Genomic DNA, 22,687 nt, shown 5'->3' on the forward strand with positions numbered 1-22,687 from the left:
TTGGCCTCAAGAAATAAAGTAACTGCAAAGTGGAAAACATTATTCCCTTTTCCAATTGGTATTTTTTAAAAAGGATTAGGATCCTCCCGCATGCCTGGCACTTTTATACATTTGTTCATATCTTCTGACTGAAACCCAGTCAAGCTGGTAACCCTATCACCATTTTATACATTGGTGGGATGGGGAAATTTGCCCTTAGTACCACAAACAGCAAACAACAGCAGCACCTGCATTTGAACCCTGGCCTCTTAAGGCAGGTTTAGGGCTCTTTCTACACACCAACCTAAAAGTGAAAAACAAATCCTTCAAAAACTTCTTCAATATCAATATCAACAACAAAGGCAGCAACAACTAGCATTTATTAAGCTCTGCTCTGCAAACCGCCCACCTGATCTTGTGATTTCACTTCACCTTTGTAACAATCCCATGTGGTTGGCACTATGAGCCCATTTTCCAGTTTAGGAGATTGAGGTTCTCAGCAATAAAGCTATTTAACGTCATAGAGCACAAAACCAGAGGAGCTGGGACTCCAGGCCAGGACGGTATGGCTCCAGAGCCCAATGGATGAATGCTGAGAGTCAGAACATTAGTTCCAATTCATTCATTTCAGTCAAAGATAAATTCTTTAAAAACAAAAACAACTAATAGGGAATATAGGGAAGCTGGTCAGACGGAGAAATAAGGACATAGATCGTGAAGGCCAAGGCAAAGAAAAGCTACAGGGAGAATTTCAAGCTGGCTGCACACACGTCCCGAGCCTTACCTAACTTTTCAGTCTACAGGAGGCTCTGAAGGGCAGAAACAGTCTCCCAGCCAAGTCCCCAGCGCAGACTGGACTGGCTTTTAGCCCCTGTTCACCATCAAAAGACTGCTCTTATGGTAAATATGTATGCGGTTCATTAAATAATAGCCTTTACAGATATTATTAGAAATGTGCCACAGAAAACCACAGGCTTCATGGCTGATTCTTTAACAAACATGCAAGCTGCTCAAAGGCAACGTGAGAAAAGGAAAGAGGGTCACAGACACGGGAGGCTGTTCTCTGCACAACTATCCCAGAGATTCTAAGGGGTCATGCTCAAATACCAGTGCTGAAAACCAACCTTCAGGGATTGTTCTCTTGTATTTTCCTCCTTCTCTTCCCCTAAGTGACCAAAGACCGGTAACAATGTTTCCTAAGACTACAAGGCTCCAAAGTGGATGAGCTTACCTGCAGTCCTATTTCTCAAAGGGCCACTCCTCCAGGACTGACTTGGAAACAGTGTCTGCACATACAGCGTCCCAGGGACCTGGGAGGGAGCTCAATATCCTCTCTTGACTTTGATCTTTGGTCTTGGCTGGGAGCTCAAGTACACGAGACCCACACAATTTTTTTTTTTTTTTATTTAGTTATATTGCAATCAGGGGGTTGGGAGGTTTGGGAAGAAAAAGGTAAGCAATGAGTACACTGGTCAACTTTAGTCTCCTTGACAGAAGGAACTAAATACCACTTTAAACAATGCGCACATGCTCTAAGATGGAGAGAAAGTTCGGGATGAGAAGGAAAGCGCTAATTTGGCAATAATATCTGGTTCTCCACTGGCTTTACCAAAAATACTCATGGGAGAAAATGTACAGCTTCTTGACAGGTACTTCTCTGAAAGTAAAAGGCTGTCTCCTGCAGCTCCAATCTCATTGTATTCTTTGAACAATGAACTAGGATTGTATAACCGAAGTGCCCAGCACAGTGCCTGATATATGGTACATGCTCAGTAAACAGCAGCAACTATTAGGACTATTAACATGTGCCAACCTTCCCTTTTCACCATCAAATCACCTCTGGACATCTGCAATTACTTAATATGCATGATCTATACCTAGGTATTCTCACCATGTCTAACAGCTCAAATTCCAGTAAACAAATGTTAAGTGCTTTTTCTGTGCCAGGACACTAGGAATAGGAAGCTGAAAAATATATCATTTCTGATTTTAAAGAGCTGACAATTTAATGTAAGAAGCTGGTTTTTGAAAGTCAAATGGTGATGCCTCAAGTTATGCCTTGTTGATGTACTTCAAGCTCAACCTAACGCACCTGGTAATATTACACATGGCAGTAAGGTGGCTCCAGATTGCCACCAGAATCTTAGCTATACTCTTGAAGCCAAGCATCTTATTCCAACTCCACCTTTCTCTGCAGAATACAGAGACGTTAGCTGGTAAAAGAAGCACCAGTTTATTGTTTTCATCACTGTTCCAATCATTGGATCAGAAACCCAGTATTTTTCAGGATGTTGAGGATCTTCATGCTTTGGACTGAGCCCATTTTTAAAGACAAATACGCGGTGACTGGGGGAGGGATGTGTTATTAAATCAAACAGAAGAACGGCTGGCTGTCCTTTTAAATTCAAAGATGGATTCCAACAGGCAGAAAAGGCAAAACTCCCCAAATCCTCATGCCTGCCTCACAATGTGGCAGCCACAGGGATCAACTCTGAGGCAGCCCTGGATGGTGGCCAAAACCCACCACCCTCCAAGAGCCACACAGGCAACAGCACAACAGCTGACGCAAAGAAAACACAAACCCCAACCATGTTGAGGCCAAATGCACAGTATAGGCCCTAACGAAATCACAGATGGAAAATCTGACGCATCAAAGGACATCCCCAAACTCCAAAAACAAACATCACCTCAAAGCAAATTAAACTTTGAGTCTCCCATGTCCCCTTCCATAAAACCTTGCTTACGCTCTCTTCTCTTCAATACTTGTGAGCCAATAAAGCAGCTCCTGACTTGTTAAAATGCCTTCCAAGCCCTTTAATAGCCCTACCAAGCTATTATCTTTGCAGAGAAAGGGAGAGGGGGGCCCACATTTATGACACCCACCCTTCCTTCATTTACAGGGGAGGACACTCAAATCCTGAGAAGAGTGATACCCAGCGGATGGTCACGACGCCTGGAGAGGAAGAAGCCTGTACTTAAATTCAGGTTTGCCTAAGCCAGAGCAGGACTCTTATCCATCCCTGAAATGACTTGGCTTTCCTTCCCTAACCAAGCTGCTTTCATCCTGGACACACTCAGAACACAATTACAAGTCTGTTCATCCTGTGAAAACTTCTCAGACACTCAACCATCAGAAACGCCCCCTCCATGCTCTGATTAATAACCACCACCTATGTCACTATAAATGCTACTGTGAGAAACATTAGATATTAACTGAGAATGTTCTGGCCCCCTACTTCCTTCTACCTGGAGACAAGCACAGCGTGTGTCATGCAGTAATAGGGGAATTCCTGGGCTGTGAGGGAGGGAGAAATTATTAATGTATAAAATAGTCAAATACCTTTTGAAATAAAAAGCCTCTAAAAACTCTCTGTCCCTGGAGAGTTCTAGAAGCACCATCAGCAAGCCTCTCTTGTGTGTAAAGCACTGCACCCCTTCCCAGGTCAATCATCCTCCTTGACTCAGAGCCCCATTCCCACAGACACATGCACGGAGGGGAGAAGAAAGATGGGGTCTATCTTTCACAAACCCAATTCACAGCCTGAGTTCACTAAAAGCCAAAGCCTGAATCTGACGGCCTCTTACTGTCATGCCAGGACCCTGGAAGCAGAAAAGTGGCAGAACAGACACACAGAGAGCCAGGGCTGGTGTCCTGATGCTAAATACAAAGTTATTATAGTTTAACCCCATAAGTCAATTACAAAGCTATGCACATAACAGGGAAAATTACAGGCAAACTTAGTGATTTTTTATTGTTAAGTGGACTCTTCTTTGTAATACATGAATTCCTACCTCTCTTGGAGTTCTGAACAATTTGTTAAATATATATGTAGTTTATCTCCCTCTTTCACTTTCTTCTCCAAGAGGCTGCTGTTGATTTGTTGACATAATTAACTATAAAATAATATTCTACAGAACTAGTCAGACCTTCAAAGCAATATCATTATCATTAGCATATTGGCCCAAATCCACAGCTTTTCTCAGAAAGTCACTCAAATAAAAACAAGAGAAGAACCCACCAACCTTGATGACTGCTGTCAGACGTCAGTAAATTCAGGAAGGGCTCAGGGCAGTACAGTATTAGGTAGAGCAACAAAATCCAGTCCCTGCACCATCTTGCAAAATTCCTCCCTTGAAGACAGCGCCCAGCCTGAGGCTGGCTGAGGCCTCTGGTCTAGTCTTGTGTTTACCTGTTTATCAAGAATGGCCAGGTGGCTTCAAGGCCCAGGGTGAAAGGCCTAAAGAATGAGTTAGTGGAAGATTATTGGACAGCTTGCCCCTCCAGAAACACGCCCTGTTAAAATTGCCAAGAGCTACACCGTAAGCTTAAACACCATCAGTACTGCCTCTGCCCAAAGTAAGGCCCAAGTTCTTTCTTCGGCCCACAAGGCCCTCAAAGCTACGGCTCTGCCTGTGCCTCTCACCTTACCTCCCTGCCTCCTCCCTGACTGCAACCCCTGAGGCTCCAACTCTACAAAGCTACTAGCAGTCCCTCAAATGAAGGTTTGGTGCCTCTGTTCATACTGTTCTCTCCTCCTTGTGATGGAGGAAATAAAAACTTGCAGTTCACAGAAAAAGACATACAATGCATACATGTCAACCTTCAGCCTCACAAATAATGGAGGGAAATGCAAATCAAAAGAATACTGAGATATAATCGTACACCTTAAAAAATGGGAAGAAAATGAAAATGCTAGTACCCGTCTTTGGCCAAGAGTTTGGGGAAAAAGGCAGTTTCAGACACTTTTAGTGGGAGAATAATTGGTTCAACCTCCTTTCTGTTTTCAAAATCTACCCTTTTACCCAAGAGTTGAACTTCTAAGCATTTAAGATTGGCTCATCTAAAAGATGTATACAAAAATGTCCATTTCAACTTCCTTTTTTTTAAAGGCAAGGGCACACTCACAAAAACCCTGGAAACAAATTCAATGTTTATTTATAGGGGAATTGCTAAAACTGATACAGAAGCAGCTGTTAAAAACAATGAAAAGCTAAAGAAAATTGCTAATTATATGTTATTAAGTAAAAATGCAAGTTCTTAGACACCATAGTATGAACGCATTTGTATTAACTCTGTAAAGAGGAAAAGCAACAGTGGTTCTCAAACTGTGATCTCCAGAGGAGCAGCAACAGCATCGCCAGGGAACATGTTAGAAATGCAAATTCTCAGGCTCCAGCCCAGATCTACTGATTCAGAAACTCTGGGGAGTGCGGCTCACATCTGCCAGGCTACCCTGACAGATGCTAAAGTTTGAGAACCACTGTATTGTATAAGGACCTAACATACAAAACTTCAGGAAGAATATGCAAAAGGCTGCTTACTGCAGTGACATCTAGGGAAAAGAAATGCGGTGGAAGCTTGAAGGGCAATTTTTAACTTCCCCTCTCTGTGCTGTTTGAATTTTCACAATACGCAGCTAGTACTGTAATAAGAAGAAGGATCCTCGTACTGAGTTGAATTCTACTTTATATGGCTTCCACCCTCTAGTCCTCATTTTTATCCCACGGGATCAGCCACCTAACCTCCTTTGGGTGAGCTATCCCTTCAAACGTTTTAAGATGACTCTCACGACCTCCTGAGTTTTCTTTCCTCTTTGCTATATACTTTTAGCTCCTATAACCCCTCCATGCCGTGGCTTTTCCTAAAATAAAGAGGGAGGAAGAAGGGATACGGGGCACTTGGTACATTTAACAAGAATGATCTTCAGATACCCACGTTCCCACATGATGCTGTGTGGAGATGAGGGAAGCTGGGCTAGTAGCCCACCGTGAGCACACAGCAGGTGTTCTCTACCTTCCTGGAGGCCCCCTAGATGCAACACATGTTGGGACAAGTCAGTAGCCCATCCAGCCCAATACCCAATCTCGGACACTAACATCAGAACAACTTGTTCAGGAGAAAAGGGAAGGGGACCTGGGGTGTCTTCACAAAGTGCCTTTGAAGGTGGGCTTTGAGGGAGCCCTCTTCAAATACCCTACTCTTCCTTTAATAGGTCCCTAGAAATCAGCATTATCTATTAATATGTCCTGTCAATATGTATCTTCACATGAATCGCAATGTTTCTCAAACTCATATTTTGTGCCAACCCTCGTCTTGGATCAACAGATTTTGCGTGAGCATTTTCTCTCTTCCAGGACTGGTACTAGTGACTTAGTAGACAGCTTTGCTGATCCTCCCAACAACTTTGGAGGGTCCACAACCCAGAGATGGGGTAACTAAGGTTCTGTGCATTTAGGTCACTTGCCCAATGTCACAGAGTCGGTAAAAAATAGAGAGGGTCTTCAACCCCATGCTCTGTCCACTATGTCACATGATGATTTAAAACAGCCGACCAATAGCCACACTCTAATGTCAAAGTTGGCCACATAATTCTACAATCCCAGAATTTGGTAAACTACATTGAGTTTGGTGTATATAAATCATGCTTGATTTTATAATTTGCCTTCTCAGCTTTCATCCCCCATAGCCGATCAGTAACTGAGTCCTTTCTTAATCTCTTCATCCCATGGCCAGTGTAGCAGAATTCAAGATACTCAGCTCTCAGCCTGGTCTGCAACAGATTTCAGTGTAACTCAGCCCAAAATCCAGATTGCCCAAGGGACTGGCAACACAGACATTTAGACTGAATGATTTCTACTTTATTTTTCCACTCTGCCTAAACCCAGCCCACACACACAGCACTGCATATGTACCTGCTGTATGAACTCTGCTTCATTTTGTCATCCATGTTGTTAAGAACTTTCTAAATAATTTGTTGATGAAGGGGTTATAGGACCTCCAGGGTCCTATATAAATCCCTTCCTCATAACCTCAAATAGTCCCTTTTAAAATTTTCTTCAAAAATTCCAGTTGAGGACCTCCACTTCTAGCCAAGATGGAGTAACAGGCACCATATTTACCTTCCCACCTAAAACAACTAAAATAATGAATACAGGAAACAAAGGTTCTCGGGACACTGGACATCAGGCAAAAAACTACAATAATCTCAAAGAGATGGGGAAAAAATGAGGTATCCTAAAACTGCTCAAGCTTAATGCCTGGGACAGAGGACACAGAAGAGGAAATCCATACCAAGCCCTGCAGTTTCCCGAATTGAGGAGCCAGAGCTAGAGGTCTAAGTAGAACAAGGAGGCTAGAATTCTTGGGGCAAAGTACAAGACAGGAGAGAGATGCACAGGAGGGTGTGCTCCTGAAGTATTCAGGAGAGTACCAATCACTGTATGTATGTGAGGAAACTATCTGAGCCAGAAGCACTCAAAAGGATCACAGAGAACAATCAGTGGATTTCACACAGGGCCATGAATAGTGCCTATTCAGACCAGCCAGTGTGGAAAACCTCATAATTAACAGGGCATGGGGTAGAGTACACAGAAGGGTTTTACCTCAGCAGTGAAGAAGAATTAGCCCTACTCAACAAAGCTTAAAGCAAGACTCAAAAGGATAGAACTGTTTCCAAATAACTTACTCATGCCCCAAAACAAAGCTCAAGTGTATTTATAGAAATACAAAAAATATCTAGCACTGAAAAGGGTAAAATACATAATGTCTGATATTCAACCAAAAATTACCAGGCATGCAGAGAAGCAGGAAAATACTACTAAAATGAGAAACATCAGTGGACACTGACCTAGAATTGACACATTTGATGGAACTAGTAGACACACATTAAAACAGCTATCATACCTTAATTTCATATGTTCAAAAAGCTAAAGGAAAGAGTGAACTTAAAAGTTCACACATGCAAGATTTCAAAAAAGACTCAAGTTGAGATTCTAGAAATGAAAACTAAAATGTTTGAGATGAAAAGTTAACTATATGAGATTAGATAACACAGAAGATTAGTAACCTTCAAGACACAGTAATAGAAGCTATCTAAAATATATCAAAGAGAAAAAAAGATTTTGAAAAAATAAACAGAGCATCAGTGAGCTGTGGAAAAATGTCAAGTGGCCTAATATATGTGAAATGGGAATACCTGAAAGAGAGAACAAAGAAGGGACCAGGAGAAATATATGAGACATAATGGATACAAATTTTCCAAATCTGATGAAAACTATAAACCCATATAATCAAGAATATCAATGAACCCCAAGCACAAGAAATATAAAGAAAGCTAAACCAAGAAACATCATAATTAAATTGTTCAAAACCAATGATAAAGAGAAAAACTTAAAAGCAGTCAGGGTGGGGGTGGCAGATTACGCAAAAAAGAAAAATAACCCATGAGAATGACAATGGATTTCTTATCAGAAATAATGCAAGCTATGAGACAGTAGAGCACGATCTTTGAAGGACTAAAAGAAAAAAACTTTATATCTAGAATTCTTTATGCTGTGAAAAAATCTTTCAGAACTAAAGCTGAAATAAAGATTTTATCAGACATACCAAAAATGACATACCAAAATTCACCACCAGCAGAACTGCACCACAAGAAGTGGGGAAAAATAATATCACATGGAAATCTGGATCCATAAAATGCAAGGAAGAGCATAAAGGTAACTATGTGGTACATATAAAGACTTCTAAATATTTTTTGAATGTCTTAAAAAGAGAGTTGCTTAAAACTAAAATAATAACCATGTATTGTGGGGTTTAAAACATATATGGAAGTAAAATATACAACATGAAATAGCAGTAGCACAAAGGCTATGAGACAAGAATTAGAAATACATCATTATATGGTTTTATATTACATATGAAGTGGTATAATACCACTTGAAAGTTGACTCTGATAAATTAAAGATGTACACTATAAACCTTAAAGCAACCACTAAAATAATATGTGAAAAAAGGATATGCCTAATTAGCCAATAAAGGGGGAAAATGGAATTTAAAAAAATTAATTTAAAAGAAGACAAAAAAAGAGAGAAAAGAGACCAAGAAACAGATGGAACAAATAGAAAAAAAAAAGCAAGATGATATGTTTAAAACAAACCACATGAATTGCATTATATATAGTCTAAACACCCTAATTAAAAAGCAGAGATTGTTAGGCCTTGCTTTGTTACCCAGTCTAACTATATGCTGCCTAAAAGAAGCCCACTTTAAATATAAGGAGACAAATAGGTTAACAAGCAGAAGGAAGGAAAGATATACCATAAAAGAGCAATCAAAAGAAAGCTGAAGTTTGCTGTATTAACATAACATTAAGTAGATTTTAAAGTAAAAATATTATCAGGAATAATGATTAAGTAGCTATCAGAGCAAAACATATCATCAGAAATTATGAAATAATAAAGGGGATGATTCACCAAGATGACCTAAAAATCCTAAATATTAATGCACATAATAACAGAGCATCAGAATACATAAAGCAAAATCTGATAGAACTGCAAGGAGAAATGCATATGTCTACAATTATCATGGGAGAATTAAATATGTCACTCAATAATTGGTAGAACAGATAGAAAATCAGCAAGTATATAAAACATTAAGAGTAGTCAATGAAGCTGCCTAACTGACATGTAAAAAGCACTCTACCCAACAAGAGCAGACTACACATTCTTTTCAAGTGTACGTGGAACATTTACCAAGACAGACCACATTCTGAGCCATGAAACAAGTCTCAAAAAGTTAAAAGGATTCAAGTCATACAAAGTACTCTCTGTGACTACAGCAGAATTAAAAGTCAATAATAGTTAGATATGTGGAACACCCTCAAATATTTGGAAACTGAATAACATACTTCTATATAACCATAGGTCAAAAAGACATTAAAAACAACTAGAAAGTATATTCACTGAATGAAAATAAAAACAGCAAAAGTTGTGGGATGCAGTTGAAGCAATACTTAGAAATTTACAGCATCAAATGCCTATCTTAGGAAAGTCTCAAGTAAATGATCTTAATTTCTACCTTAATAAATTAGAAAGAAATGAGTAAGAGGAGCCCAAAGTTAACAGAAGAAAGGAAATAATAAATTTTAGAGCAGAAATCAGTAAGTTAAAAAAGAAAAGGAAAACAATAAAGAAAATAAATGAAACCAAAAGCTGGTTCTTTGAAATGATCAATAATATTAATAAATTTCTGGCCAGAGTGATCAAGAAAATAAAAAGAAAAGAGACAAATAACCAGTCTTAGGAATGAGGAGATGAAATTACAACAGATTCTATAAATATTAAAATGATAATAAGGGGATATTATGAGCAACTTAGATGATATGTACAAATTCCTTGAAATACACAAACTATCAAACCTCATTCAAGGAGAAACAGATAATCTGAATAGTCCTATATTATTAAATCAGTTGACTTCTCCGTCTCCCCCATAAAAAAACTCCAAGCCCAATGGCTTCAACTGATGAACTCTACTAGATATTTAAGAAAAGAAATAATGGCAATTCTACACAAATTCTTACAGAAAACTGAAAAGAAGGAAATACTTGCCTGTTCATTCTATGAGGCCAGAATTATCTTGATAACAAAACCTAAGATACAAGGAAAGAAACTATATCAATACCCATCATTAACACAGATGCAAATATTCTTAAAATTTTAGCAAATAGAACAGAATCCAACAAAATATAAAAAGGATAATATAGGTCCTGGGATTTATCTCAGGAATACAAAGTTAATTTAACATTCCCCCCCCAAAATATGAATGTAATTAATCATATTAAGAGTCTGAAAAATGATGATCTCAATAGTTACAGAAAAAAGCAACTGACAAAATACAATACCCATTCTTCATTTAAAAAAAACAAAGAGATACATCTACGCGTGGAACAACTCCTACGGAGCACCTACTGAACGCTGGCAGAAGACCTCAGACCTCCCAAAAGGCAAGGAACCCCCCACGTACCTGGTTAGGGCAAAAGAAAAAACTAAACAGAGACAAAAGGATAGGGACGGGTCCTGTACCAGCGGGAGAGAGCTGTGAAGGAGGAAAAGTGTCCACACACTAGGAAGCCCCTTCGCGGGTGGAGACTTCGGGAGGCGGAGTGGGGGAGCTTGGGAGCCGCGGAGGAGAGCACAGCAACAGGGGTGCGGAGGGCAAAGCGGACAGATTCCAACGCAGAGGATCGGGCCGACCGGCACTCACCAGCCGAGAGGCTTGTCTGCTCGCCCGCCGGGGCGGGCGGGACTGGGAGCTGAGGCTCCGGCTTTTGTCGGAGCGCCGGGAGAGGACTGAGGTTGGCGGCGTGAACACAGCCTGCAGGGCGTTGGTGCGCCGCGGCTGGCCGGGAGAGAGTCCGGGGAGGGGTCTGGACCTGCCGAAGAGGCAAGAGACTTTTACGTCCCTCTTTGTTTCCTGGTGCACGAGGAGGGGGGATTGGGAACGCTGCTTGGGAGAGCTCCGGGGACGGGCGCGAGCCGCGGCTAAGAGTGCGGAGCCCAGAGACGGACATGGGACGCTAAGGCCGCTGCTGCCGCCGCTGGGAGGCCTGTGTGCGAGCGCAGGTCACTAGCCACACGCCCTTCCGGGGAGCCTGTGCAGCCCGCCGCTGCCGGGGTCCCGGGATCCGCGGACGGCTCCCCCGGGACAGCGCACGGCACGCCTCAGGCTGCAGCGTCACGCCGGCCTCTGCCGCTGCAGGCCCGCCCTGCACTCTGTGACCCTCCCTACCCCCCGGCCTGGGTGAGCCAGAGCCTCCGAATCAGCGGCTCCTTTAACCCCGTCCTGTCTGAGCAAAGAACAGACGCCCTCCGGCGACCTACACGCCAGGCGGGGCCAAATCCAAAGCTGAGCCCCTGGGAACTGTGAGAACAAAGAAGAGAAAGGGAAATCTCTCCCAGCAGCCTCAGAAGCAGCGGATTAAAGCTCCACAATCAACTTGATATATCCTGCATCTGTGGAATACCTGAATAGACAACGAATCATCCCAAATTAAGGAGCCCTGTGGATGAAAGGCTCTTGGTGCTGCTGCCAGGACTCAGTGCTGTGCCTCTGAGGTGGGAGAGCCAACTTCAGGACACTGGTCCACAAGAGGCCTCCCAGCTGCACATAATATCAAACAGCAAAAATCTCCGAGAGATCTCCATCTCAACGCCAGCACCCAGCTTCACTCAACGACCAGCAAGCTACAGTGCTGGACATCCTATGCCAAACAACTAGCAAGACAGGAACACAACCCCACCCATTAGCAGAGAGGCTGCCCAAAATCATAATAAGTCTACAGACACCCCAAAACACACCACCAGACGTGGACCTGCCCACCAGAAAGACAAGATCCAGCCTCATACACCAGAACACAGGCACTAGTACCCTCCACCAGGAAGCCTACACAACCCACTGAACCTACCTTAGCCACTGGGGACAGACACAAAAAACAACAGGAACTACGAACCTTCAGCCTGCAAAAAAAAAAAAGGAGACCCCAAACACAGTAAGATAAGCAAAATGAAAAGACAGAAAAACACACAGCAGATGAAGGAGCAAGATAAAAACCCACCAGACCTAACAAATGAAGAGGAAATAGGCAGTCTACCTGAAAAAGAATTCAGAATAATGATAGTAAGGTTGATCCGAAATCTTGGAGATAGAATGGACAATAGAATGGACAAATTGCAAGAATCAGTTAACAAGGACCTAGAAGAACTAAAGATGAAACAAGCAACGATGAACAACACAATAAATGAAATTAAAAGTACTCTAGATGGGATCAATAGCAGAATAACTGAGGCAGAAGAACGGATAAGTGACCTGGAAGATAAAATAGTGGAAATAACTACTGCAGAGCAGAATAAAGAAAAAAGAATGAAAAGAACTGAGGACAGTCTCAGAGACCTCTGGGACAACATTAAACGCACCAACATTCGAATTATAGGGGTTCCAGAAGAAGAAGAGAAAAAGAAAGGGACTGAGAAAATATTTGAAGAGATTATAGTTGAAAACTTCCCTAATATGGGAAAGGAAATAGTTAATCAAGTCCAGGAAGCACATAGAGTCCCATACAGGATAAATCCAAGGAGAAATACGCCAAGACACATATTAATCAAACTGTCAAAAATTAAATACAAAGAAAACATATTAAAAGCAGCAAGGGAAAAACAACAAATAACACACAAGGGAATCCCCATAAGGATAACAGCTGATCTTTCAGCAGAAACTCTGCAAGCCAGAAGGGAGTGGCAGGACATATTGAAAGTATTGAAGGAGAAAAACCTGCAACCAAGATTACTCTACCCAGCAAGGATCTCATTCAGATTTGATGGAGAAATTAAAACCTTTACAGACAAGCAAAAGTGAGAGAGTTCAGCACCACCAAACCAGCTCTACAACAACTGCTAAAGGAACTTCTCTAGGCAAGAAACACAAAAGAAGGAAAGGACCTGCAATAACGAACCCAAAACAATTAAGAAAATGGGAATAGGAACACACATATCGATAATTACCTTAAATGTAAATGGACTAAATGCTCCCACCAAAAGACACAGATTGGCTGAATGGATACAAAAACAAGACCCATATATTTGCTGTCTACAAGAGACCCACTTCAGACCTAGAGACACATACAGACTGAAAGTAAGGGGATGGAAAAAGGTATTTCATGCAAATGGAAATCAAAAGAAAGCTGGAGTAGCAATTCTCATATCAGACAAAATAGACTTTAAAACAAAGACTATTAGAAGAGACAGAGAAGGACACTACATAATGATCAAGGGATCAATCCAAGAGGAAAATATAACAATTGTAAATATTTATGCACCCAACATAGGTGCACCTCAATACATAAGGCAAATACTGACAACCATAAAAGGGGAAATCGACAGTAACACATTCATAGTAGGGGACTTTAACACCCCACTTTCACCAATGGACAGATCATCCAAAATGAAAATAAATAAGGAAACACAAGCTTTAAATGATACATTAAACGAGATGCAGTTAATTGATATTTATAGGACATTCCATCCAAAAACAACAGAATACACATTTTTCTCAAGTGCTCATGGAACATTCTCCAGAATAGATCATATCTTGGGTCACAAATCAAGCCTTGGTAAATTTAAGAAAATTGAAATTGTATCAAGTATCTTTTCTGACCACAACGCCATGAGACTACATATCAATTACAGGAAAAGATCTGTAAAAAATACAAACACATGGAGGCTAAACAATACACTACTTAATAACGAAGTGATCACTGAAGAAATCAAAGAGGAAATCAAAAAATACCTAGAAACAAATGACAATGGAGACACAACGACCCAAAACCTGTGGGATGCAGCAAAAGCAGTTCTAAGGGGGAAGTTTATAGCAATACAAGCCCACCTTAAGAAGCAGGAAACATCTCGAATAAACAACCTAACCTTGCACCTCAAGCAATTAGAGAAAGAAGAACAAAAAAACCCCAAAGCTAGCAGAAGGAAAGAAATCATAAAAATCAGATCAGAAATAAATGAAAAAGAAATGAAGGAAACAATAGCAAAGATCAATAAAACTAAAAGCTGGTTCTTTGAGAAGATAAACAAAATAGATAAACCACTAGCCAGACTCATCAAGAAAAAAAGGGAGAAGACTCAAATCAATAGAATTAGAAATGAAAAAGGAGAGGTAACAACTGACACTGCAGAAATAAAAGAGATCATGAGAGATTACTACAAGCAGCTCTATGCCAATAAAATGGACAATCTGGAAGAAATGGACAAATTCTTAGAAATGCACAACCTGCCAAGACTGAATCAGGAAGAAATAGAAAATATGAACAGACCAATCACAAGCACTGAAATTGAAACTGTGATTAAAAATCTTCCAACAAACAAAAGCCCAGCACCAGATGGCTTCACAGGCGAATTCTATCAAACATTTAGAGAAGAGCTAACACCTATCCTTCTCAAACTCTTCCAAAATATAGCAGAGGGAGGAACACTCCCAAACTCCTTCTACGAGGCCAGCATCACCCTGATACCAAAACCGGACAAAGACGTCACAAAGAAAGAAAACTACAGGCCAATATCACTGATGAACATAGATGCAAAAATCCTCAACAAAATACTAGCAAACAGAATCCAACAGCACATTAAAAGGATCATACACCATGATCAAGTGGGGTTTATTCCAGGAATGCAAGGATTCTTCAATATACGCAAATCTATCAATGTGATAAACCATATTAACAAACTGAAGGAGAAAAACCATATGATCATCTCAATAGATGCAGAGAAAGCTTTTGACAAAATTCAACACCCATTTATGATAAAAACCCTGCAGAAAGTAGGCATAGAGGGAACTTTCCTCAACATAATAAAGGCCATATATGACAAGCCCACAGCCAACATCATCCTCAATGGTGAAAAACTGAAAGCATTTCCACTAAGATCAGGAACAAGACAAGGTTGCCCACTCTCACCACTGCTATTCAACATAGTTTTGGAAGTTTTAGCCACAGCAATCAGAGAAGAAAAGGAAATAAAAGGAATCCAAATCGGAAAAGAAGAAGTAAAGCTGTCACTGTTTGCAGATGACATGATACTATACATAGAGAACCCTAAAGATGCTACCAGAAAACTACTAGAGCTAATCAATGAATTTGGTAAAGTGGCAGGATACAAAATTAATGCACAGAAATCTCTGGCATTCCTATATACTAATGATGAAAAATCTGAAAGTGAAATCAAGAAAACACTCCCATTTACCATTGCAACAAAAAGAATAAAATATCTAGGAATAAACCTACCTAAGGAGACAAAAGATCTGTATGCAGAAAATTATAAGACACTGATGAAAGAAATTAAAGATGATACAAATAGATGGAGAGATATACCATGTTATTGGATTGGAAGAATCAACATTGTGAAAATGACTCTACTACCGAAAGCAATCTATAGATTCAATACAATCCCTATCAAACTACCACTGGCATTTTTCACAGAACTAGAACAAAAAATTTTGCAATTTGTATGGAAACACAAAAGACCCCGAATAGCCAAAGCAATCTTGAGAACGAAAGAAGGAACTGGAGGAATCAGGCTCCCAGACTTCAGACTATACTACAAAGCTACAGTTATCAAGACGGTATGGTACTGGCACAAAAACAGAAAGATAGATCAATGGAACAGGATAGAAAGCCCAGAGATAAACCCACGCACATACGGTCACCTTATCTTTGACAAAGGAGGCAGAAATGTACAGTGGAGAAAGGACAGCCTATTCAATAAGTGGTGCTGGGAAAACTGGACAGCTACATGTAAAAGTATGAAATTAGATCACTCCCTAACACCATACACAAAAATAAGCTCAAAATGGATTAAAGACCTAAATGTAAGGCCAGAAACTATCAAACTCTTAGAGGAAAACATAGGCAGAACACTCTATGACATAAATCACAGCAAGGTCCTTTTTGACCCACCTCCTAGAGAAATGGAAATAAAAACAAGAGTAAACAAATGGGACCTAATGAAACTTAAAAGCTTTTGCGCAGCAAAGGAAACCATAAAGAAGACCAAAAGACAACCCTCAGAATGGGAGAAAATATTTGCAAATGAAGCAACTGACAAAGGATTGATCTCCAAAATTTATAAGCAGCTCATGCAGCTTAATAACGAAAAAACAAACAACCCAATCCAAAAATGGGCAGAAGACCTAAATAGACATTTCTCCAAAGAAGATATACAGAGTGACAACAAACACATGAAAGAATGCTCAACATCACTAATCATGAGAGAAATGCAAATCAAAACTACAATGAGATATCATCTCACACCAGTCAGAATGGCCATCATCAAAAAATCTAGAAACAATAAATGCTGGAGAGGGTGTGGAGAAAAGGGAACACTCTTGCACTGTTGGTGGGAATGTAAATTGATACAGCCACTGTGGAGAACAGTATGGAGGTTCCTTAAAAAGCTACAAATAGAACTACCATATAACCCAGCAATCCCACTACTGGGCATATACCCTGAGAAAACCATAATTCAAAAAGAGTCATGTACCAAAATGTTCATTGCAGCTCTATTTACAATAGCCCAGAGATGGAAACAACCTAAGTGTCCATCATCGGATGAATGGATAAAGAAGATGTGGCACATATATACAATGGAATATTACTCAGCCATAAAAAGAGACGAAATTGAGCTATTTGTAATGAGGTGGATAGACCTAGAGTCTGTCATACAGAGTGAAGTAAGTCAGAAAGAGAGAGACAAATACCGTATGCTAACACATATATATGGAATTTAAAAAAAAAATGTTATGAAAATCCTAGGGGTGAAACAGGAATAAAGACACAGACTTACTAGAGAATGGACTTGAGGCTATGGGGAGGGGGAAGGGTAAACGGTGACAAAGCGATAAAGAGGCATGGACATATATACACTACCAAACGTAAGGTAGATAGCTAGTGGGAAGCAGCCGCATAGCACAGGGAGATCAGCTCGGTGCTTTGTGACCGCCTGGAGGGGTGGGATAGGGAGGGTGGGAGGGAGGGAGACGCAAGCGGGAAGAGATATGGGAATATATGTATATATATAACTGATTCATTTTGTTGTGAAGCTGAAACTAACATATCATTGTAAAGCAATTATACTCCAATAAAGATGTTAAAAAAAAAAAAAACAAAGAAAAAAATGTTTCAGCAAAGATGGAATAGAATGGAACTTCCTAAAACCCTTTTAGCAAAGATGGAATAGAATGGAATTTCCTAAACCTGATAAAGAGCTTCTACAAAAAATATACAACTAACATCATAAATCATAATGCTGAAGATATGAATGCTTTTCCCTAAGCTCAGGAACAAGGCAAGACATTTGCTCTCATCACTTCTACACAACACTGCGTGGAGATTCTAGCCAGCGCACTATAGCAAGAAAAATAAAAGACATCCTCATTGAAAGGAAGAAGTAAAACTGTCTTTATTCACAGATAACATGATCACATAAAGAATCTGATGGTACCCACAAAAAAGCTATTAGAGCTAATAAGTCAGTTAGCAAGATGGCAGGATATATGATCAATATATAAGTAGTAACAAACAATTGAAAGTTGAAATCCAAGAAGACAATACTGTTTACAATAGCGTCAAAAAATGTGAAATACCTACAGATAACCTGACAAAGACCCATCTACTGAAAGCTAAAAGACACTGCTGAGAGAAATTAAGGAAGACCTAAATAAATGAACAGATATACTGTGTCCATGGGTCAGAAAACTCAATATTTAAGAAGTCAATTCTCTCCCCAAACTAATGTATAAATTAAATGAAGTTCCAATTCAAATCTCAACAGGCCTTTATTTTGAATCTGACAAAATGACTGTAAAATGGAAATGTAACAGATGCAGAATAACCAATATAACTTTTAAAAAGAACAAAGTTGAAGGACTTATACTACCTGATTTTAATACTTATTACAAAACTACAGTCATCAAAACTAAGTGGTACTAGCATTAAAACAGACAAAGAAATCAATGGAACAAAATAAAACATCCAAAAATGGGCCCACATATACACATGGTAAATTGATTCTGATCAAAGGTACAAAGACAATTCAATGGAGAAAGGATATTTTAGCAAATGGTGCTGGAACAACTGATACCATATGAAAAAAATAAACTTTGTCCACATCTGGTCCTACAGGTTAACATGAAATGGATCCTGGATTTAATGTAAAATAAAAAACAATAAAGCTTCTTAAAAGAAAAATGGGAGAAAATATTTGAGATCTCAGGCTAGGCATGATTTCTAAGATACCAAAACCATGGCCCATAAAGGAATAAATTGATAAAATTTACATTATCAAAATTACAAATTGATAAATTAGACTTCAGCAAAATTAAGAACTCTGCTTTTCAAAAGACACTGCTAAGAAAATGAAAATATAAGCCACGAAATGGGATAAAATATTTGCAGATCACAGCTGTGATAAAGAACTTATTAATGAGAATATATATAAAAACCTCTTGGGCTTCCCTGGTGGCGCAGTGGTTGAGAGTCCGCCTGCCGATGCAGGGGACACGGGTTCGTGTCCCGGTGCGGGAAGATCCCACATGCCGCGGAGCGGCTAGGCCCGTGAGCCATGGCCGCGGAGCCTGCACGTCCGGAGCCTGTGCTCCGCAACGGGCGAGGCCACAACAGTGAAAGGCCCGCATACCGCAAAAAACAACAACAAAATAAACCTCTTGAAAGTCAATAAGGAAACAAACAGCCCATTTTTAAAAAGTGGACAAAAGACATAAACACTTCAACCAAGAAGATATATGAAATATACACAGGGAAATAAGCAACATGATAAGAAGTTTGAAATTATTAGTCATTAAGGAAGTGCATGATAGAACCCCATGAGAGGATTCCACATTATTAGAATAGCTAAAATTTAAAAGACTGATCACACCAGTTGGAGCAACTGGAATCACTTTGAAATACGGTTTGGCTGTTTCTTAAGTTAAATATACACCTACCATGTGAACTAGCTGTTCCACTTTTAAGTATTTAACTAATAGAAATGAAGGCTGTACAAAGACATTTATACAAATATGGATACCGGCTTTATTTGTAGTAGCCAAAAAGCAGCAAATAATCCAAATGTCCATCAATGGGTTAGTGGATAAACTAAATATGGTATAGTTGTACTCAGGAAAAAAAAAAAAAAAACACTATGCATGCACACATAACCTGGATAAACTCAAGAGGATTATGCTAAGGAAAAGCCACCGCACACAAAAGACACATATTGTATGACCCCACAGACAAAATCCTAAAAGAGTTTAAATAGTGACAGAAACAACTCACTGGTTCTTGGAGGGATTAGAAAGGGGCATGAGCAATCTTTGGGGGTATTAGAAATGTTCTTTATCTTGATTGTAATGATGGTTTCATGGATAAATACATACGTTGAAACTTCTCAAATTAGACACTTTATATATGTACAGTTTACTGTATGTCACGTATACCTCAATAAAGCTGTTGAAAAATATCCTAGTGGGGAATGCCTTTTCTTTCCTGTGGTACCTTGACTGCTACATCCTTTCTTCATCCCCTACATTCAATCAGTAATTAATTCCTAACCATTCTATTCTAATCTCTCTCCTCTAGTCACATAGCTACTACACTAACCCATCTCTCACCTGCATTATAATAGCCTCTCTCCAATCTTCACCACTCCAATTCATTCTCCACCCTGCAGCCAGAATTAACTTTCTAAAACACAAATCTGACAGTGTCACTTCAATAGCTGCTGCTTGCTCTGGAGATGCATTTCAAACTCCCTTAACCTGATTCACCTGACCTTCCCTGATCTGGGCTTTTCACTCTCCCGAACCTCCTTTCTGGTGATTTCCCCTTACCCTTTCCAGTCTGCCCATACTAATCAACAATGCACCAGACTTGCATAGCTTTGCCCATACTGTTCCAAGTCAGATAATCCCCTTTCCTCTGTCTTTCTCCAACCCAATCACACCGATGCTTTGCAACTCAACTTGGGTATTATCTCCTCTGAGAAGTTTTCAATAAAAGCCTATATTGGGCCATTTGGACTTCTCTCAACTGCTGAGAATCTTTTTTTTTTTTTTATTTTTATTGGAGTATACTTGATTTACAACGTTATGTTAGTTTCAAGTGTACAGCAAAGTGAATCAGTTCTACATATACATCTATCCACTCTTTTTTTAGATTCTTTTCCCATACAGCCCATTAGAGAGAAGAATCTTCTTCTACCTTGCTACAGCACTAAGCTCACTATCATATAATCTCCCTTGCCAGACTAGACAGAAGCAGACTGGATGAAAGCTTGAAAGCAAAGACCAAGTCTTGTTCATCCTTGCTTTCCCAGAGCCTACCACAATGCCAGGCCAAGAACACATTCCCAAATTAGTGAACAAACAAATGAACACAAGAGCTGGTTTGGATGACCGCCTCTTACATCAGCTGGGTTGACTCTAAATTCCACCTTATAAAAATATGCACAGGTAAGAGGTTGAATAATCTCTGTAGTACATTCTGGTAAAATAATTATTTCAAATACTTTGCGTGGGGGGGGGGGTCCCACTCTGGCTGTGAGCTTAAGGGTAAGATTCACTACCTCAAACTGTTTTCAGAACCAGCTGGTAATTGACTGTGATTTGAACCAAGTGAAAGGTTAGGGAAAGAGAACCAGATTCCAGGAAAAGACAAGGCCCACAGTAAAAATTAACACAGCCTGGAAGAAGGCTCAGTCTCCTCCCAGTAAACTTCTTAATTTCATCCAGAAAGACACAGATCTCCACCCTCTGGGTTACTCCTTTCTCCCAATACACATGTTTTGACTTCCAAATCCAGCAGGGAGGCTGCCAACCTCCCTCCCCCTCAAAATCAATCTCCAGGCCCTTCTCACCCTCTCTGTTCCCTCAATCATCCTTAATAAGAGTTCTTGGAGCCTCCCACCAGGACGCCCTCCTCAGCTGGCTCTCTCCAAGAGCCAGGCCAGTGGCCACCAAGTCAAAAGCCAACCACAGGACCTCATTAACAGGAGATTCCCAGAAGACCAGGAGGCAGTCAAAAGGCTGGAAGACCCAGCTGGCAAGTTAAAAAGTACAATTTCATGATATGCAGTCGGTGGATCATAGGAAAGAGGGGAAAAGCAAGCAAAACAAAACAAAGCAGAATTCTACCATCTATATACCAGTTACGAACTAAGAGAAGGCTTGCCTTCTTTCTTACTGACTTGTGGTTCAAAAGCATAACCACGCTCTCCCTCCTGATATCCTATTTTAAAAAGTAACCTAATAATGGCTGCTCTTCCCTATCTTGTAAATGACTTGACTTTTTAATTTAGAGACGAAATTAGTTAAGACATGAGAAGTGCTTTAGTGGAAAATAGCCAATGATTAGGGGAATTCACCATTTTGCATCTTGTTCATCTTAAAAAGAAAGGACTTTAATAAAAATAGAAACACACTCCTAGGCCTTTCCTACCCAGGATAACTGTAGCCAAAGAGCATTATACCATCTAAACTAAATTGCACCTCAAACATTACCATAAGCTGCTGAAAGCTACAAGCAGCACTGGCCTTAAAATGCCTTAGGTAGCCAGACTGGAATTAAAAGGTTCAAAAATGCCTGGGGAAATGTCCTAAAATACGGTGGGAAGGGGGGAGAGAGAAAATTAACATAGTTAACTGGATAGTGATGACAGGGGACCCCGGGTTCCAGACATCTCCTAGGCAGCGTTGGGGATGCAGTAAAGGCCCACCCTTCTCTTGAGTGGCCGTACGCCTCACCCAGGAGCGGACACAGTGGACTCAACAAGGTCTCGGGGGCCAACGCACCCCTGGCGTTGGCGTTAAGACTCAGGCGGCCAGAGGAGGAAGAGGAGGCAGCGACTGCGGGTAAGGGGAGGGAGGCTTGGGCCCGGGTGCGCTCTCGAGCCGGAGAACGTGCGCGCTGCGAGCCTGCGCTTTTGCTAAAGCCCCTGATACACACGTGGGACTGGGCGGAGGGTCACTTACTTGTCCAATCTGAAATTACATTTTAGCTAGCGCGGCCCGGCCGATAACCGCGCGGAGCCGCACCAAGCCCAACCGAGGTTGGGCGGTCCGACCCGCCCTCTGCGCGGCCCCGCCCCCGCCCCCGCCCCCGCCGGCCACGGCCCCTGTAAAACTCGCCCCGATTGGCCCTTTGAACGGGACCCGGGATTGGCCCGCGCCTGCGCCCTGCCGTGGCCTCCTGCGGCTGTCGCCTGTCGGTTGGAGTGGACTGCATCCTCTTCCGGTTTCTTCCCGCCTCCCCGAGGTTTTTTGGTTTTTTTTTTTTTTGGTACTCGGGCCTCTCACTGTTCTGGCCTCTCCCGTTGCGGA

General features: G+C 40.8%; 1 protein-coding gene across 3 annotated transcripts in view; it reads right to left on the bottom strand.

The window, feature by feature from the left end:
* Window positions 1-22,435, bottom strand: part of FGGY (FGGY carbohydrate kinase domain containing) — a 422,532-nt gene extending 400,097 nt beyond the window's left edge. The window contains exon 1 of one of the 3 annotated variants that reach the window (XM_082834792.1): window positions 22,340-22,435. The gene's annotated coding sequence lies outside the window, so the exon portion shown is untranslated. Of the gene's footprint in view, window positions 1-1,210; window positions 1,312-4,002; window positions 4,158-22,339 lie in introns of those variants that run through there. The other 2 variants (XM_082834791.1, XM_082834790.1) reach the window with 2 other exon arrangements.
* Between the last annotated feature and the right edge of the window lie 252 nt (window positions 22,436-22,687).

Source organism: Leucopleurus acutus, assembly GCF_964270905.1.
Source record: "Leucopleurus acutus genome assembly, chromosome: 2".
NCBI lineage: Eukaryota > Metazoa > Chordata > Mammalia > Artiodactyla > Delphinidae > Leucopleurus > Leucopleurus acutus.